Source organism: Gossypium arboreum, chromosome 4 (assembly GCF_025698485.1).
Source record: "Gossypium arboreum isolate Shixiya-1 chromosome 4, ASM2569848v2, whole genome shotgun sequence".
Taxonomy (NCBI): Eukaryota; Viridiplantae; Streptophyta; class Magnoliopsida; order Malvales; family Malvaceae; genus Gossypium; species Gossypium arboreum.
Genome location: NC_069073.1, coordinates 97,709,860 through 97,713,633, shown reverse-complemented (window position 1 = coordinate 97,713,633; position 3,774 = coordinate 97,709,860). Strand labels below are relative to the sequence as shown.

At 35.0% G+C, this 3,774-nt stretch overlaps 1 long non-coding RNA gene across 1 annotated transcript; it reads left to right on the top strand.

Moving 5' to 3' along the window:
• The first annotated feature begins 297 nt into the window (after positions 1 to 297).
• On the top strand, positions 298 to 2,022 carry LOC128291452 (uncharacterized). Its single transcript, XR_008281242.1, has 2 exons — positions 298 to 746; positions 1,779 to 2,022. It is a non-coding gene; the product is annotated as an uncharacterized LOC128291452 (long non-coding RNA).
• The last annotated feature ends 1,752 nt before the right edge of the window (positions 2,023 to 3,774 follow it).

The window sequence follows — 3,774 nt, the reverse complement described above, 5'->3', positions numbered from 1 at the left end:
GAGGCCCAATATTGTTTAAATTGGAGGCCCAAAACCATTCCACTTACCCACTTTACCATGAAATAAAATGGCAACATCCCCTGCTAAAATTAGCAGTCCCTAACTAACCATTCAATTTCCAAATATAACAAATTTGACCCTTATATTCACCAAATAAAAATCAACATGATATTCCCATTGAAAAAAGCTTCAACTGTCCACCTGCTACTAAAAATAGCAGTCACAAACTACCACCCTTTGACCACTCATTGGTTGACCACACATGGAGAAAAATAAGCTAACTCCCTTGCTAAATTTAGCAAGTCAACAACCACCCCTCCACCATAAAAGTAATGACATCAAGGGGAGAGTAAATCAAGCTAACTTCCTTACTAAAATTAGCAAGGAAAAAACCACTCCTCCACTGTATAAGGGATGACACAAGTAGAGGACATAATCAAGGATTCACTTTGCTATTATTAGCAAGAGAAGTTCGGGGCTAGAGGCTATAAAAAGGGACTTCATTTTCATTCATCAACACACCACGCCAGAGAGAGATACACGCCACACACCATTGAGCATATATCATTTCTTTTCTAAAGTGTTCTTGCCATTCTCATGGCTTGCTAAACACTTGATTTCCTCAAAATAGGGCAAACATTTTTCGAAATAAGAGCAGCTAGAAGGATGACTTGAAGATGCCTAGGTAATTTAGCATAAATACGAGGAGGAGAGCCACCATGGAAAGCCCCAAGGAGTAGCCGCAGGTAACCCCTTGTAGTCAATTATTTCCTTTTCTTATTATGAAATAGATGTGGATAACCCCTTGGCCATACTTTCCTTCTTTTCTCTTTACTGTTAAATTTTTTTTTATGTTGAGAGACAATATTGCATCTCATATTTATGTTTTCAATTTGATATGACATGACTTAATTTTGTTTATTAAAAATGGATATGAATTTTGATTTGAGTCAATTGGTTTTTGTTTTTTGAATATTTTGTGCAAATGATTATTTCATTCATTTAGGTATAATTCATGATTATACTTGTAAATGTATGACCAACATTTGTTGATTAATGAATTAACTCTTTAATCTAAGAAGAGGTAATGGTTAATTGATAAAAGACCAAAATGGTGCATATCATGTCTATATTGAAAGATGATTGTTGTATGGATAAACTATGTAAATGCCCAAGAGGGTGATTTTTAGGTTAGTTTTTATATAGACATATGATAATTAACTTAGGGACATAATAGGATTTCGAGAGAAGCCTATGCCTTAAATAAAATGGGTTTAATGAATTTTCATATTTCCAAGATCCTTTGTGATATTCTTTCTATAAATACCAATAAACTCTTGTCATGTGAAATATTTATTTTAGTCTATTTATGTTGTGTTATATTAAATCCTGTGTTTATTTCCTGTTGTGATTATTTTTTGCAAGGTTGTTGTTTTATTTTGTGGGTCTTTGAATTCTTATTTTTTCCTTATTAAATCCAAATTGTGATTCTCTTCAACACTATTCTCTTTTATTTGTTTTCTTCCAAATTGATTAAAATTGACATTGCAAATAATTCATAGAACAGTCCATGTGGAGACGATATTCTTTACTCACTACTTATTACTTGTACGATTGTGTACACTTGCACATAATCACACGACACAAGTTTTTGACGCAGTTGCCGAAGATTTTATTTTGTTGTCATTTGTGAAGATAATTATTTTTCAATTTGGATTATTTTTATTTTTATATTTTTTATTATTAATTTTAACTTTATTATTTTTGTGATTTTTCAGGGTTACTCTAACAAAGGTATGAATCAATGATCCCATTGACTAATGTCGTACATGTTGTTGCTAATTGTAGCTATGATACTTACCATGGCACCATCAATCATCTAGAATTCGAGTGCGAAGTCAACAAGAGGTTGGAATTGAGGACTAGAAAGAATTGAAGTTTGTCAAAGAAGTCTCCCATTCAATTAAATTAGTTGTAGATGTAACAATAGATGTAGAAGTAGATGTAACATTAACCTCTAATTTGGAGTTTAAATAGATTTTGAATGAAAGTGTGTATGAGCCGACACACCTTCTAGACAAAGTCAAGAAAACGCCAACCAGAACATTCGAAGAGTTCATTTCGTTCTCATTCAATGACGGAGATAAAATTCAAGTAACCAAATATTATTGCGACATGGAGGTGAGGCAACTCGAGTCAATAATACCCCAGAAAACAATTTAAGGTTGGTTTGATTTCGAGGTTAAATGGCTAGTTTGATTTCAAGGTTAAATGGCTAGTAATATGGATGTAACGTCGGTCGAAGATAAAGCAACATCAATGGAATCAACCGAGGCTGCAAGTTTACATATCTCAATGTATGAACAAGCTACTGATCAAATTTTCGAAGACCAGCTGGAAGTTTTTCTTTATGGGTGATTCAAATCGTCCCAATTTCGAAAAAGACCTTTTTGTTTAAATTCTTTTAATTTAAAACTTAAATTTTCATTTAAAGTATGTGTAATTATTTTGTAAAAGTCTATAGTTACAGTATGTTAGGTGTATTTGCAAGGGTGGATGAGTTCGAAAATGGGGAGAAACGAACAAGTTGAAAAGTCAAAGTTTCGTATGTGAGGTGACAGACAGAATGTAGAACATCGTGACGAAAAGGTCGCGTCGTCGCGTCGAGCTACCGATGTCCTGAAGAGGCTTTATAATGTCATGATGAGAAGGCCACAAGGAAACAAAAAATGAGTGGCATCACGACGTGAGTTATTGCGATGATGTGATGAGAAGGCCCACGTCGCAATGAGAGTAAGTTGATGTCGTGACGAGCCATGACGTAACCACCTCAGAAATTGTAACAATGAGGCGACGTCGTGATGAGCCCCAAATTCCACATAGCGATGACGTGAAAAATATAAAAGGGTCTCGTCATGATGAGCACTAATAGTGTCGCCTAAATGAGTGTTCTTCATTGCCTTTGCTGTTCTCCGCCACCGTCGCTTCTCAACCTCTGTTTCTTTAAGTTTTTATTTAGTAATAAGCAATAATCTTACATTTTAATCAAAGGCCATCCTCATTTTCAGATTAGATCGAATCTTGATCAAGCTTCAATCCTCTCTGGAAAAAACACCCATGACGGTCGATGTGGAAACACGGTAGCGCTGACGTTGCAACATCAACAAATACCTGGTGATATCACTCTCTTTTCTAGTTTTTATAATATATTCATATTGATTTTGTTTTTGATAAATAGATTAGAGAACTGAGAATTTTTTTGCATCAGTATTAGTGGATTTATTGGCTATTGAAATTGGAATAGAGTTAAGCATGCCTCCTTGTAAACGACTAGCCTCTCAGTGAATTGAGGAACGTGATGTTCCCGATGAACTGAGGAGACGATTTGTCCCCACCGACGCTACTAACCGAGGTAGAAATTTCGTGAACATGACTTCAATTTTTCCACATAAAATTTTTAAGATCTTATAATTTCAATGATCAATCACTTATGGTGGAACACGTTTTGCTGGCACCTCTAGAAACTAACCTCTATAATTGATTGTACAGGAATTCTATAAGAATTTCTTAGAAGCACGAGACAATAAAGTCTATGTCACAACAAAGCAATCAATTTACCCCAAAGTCTAAAAATTTCAAGATGTATCATGACATCGAACCCCGATGTGGCAATATCAGTATCTTGTCAGGGGTGCCGTGACATGGAACCCAAATGCCATGACATCGCTGAAATTTTCTACAGGGTCAACCCATCGCGCAACCTACCGATTTTAA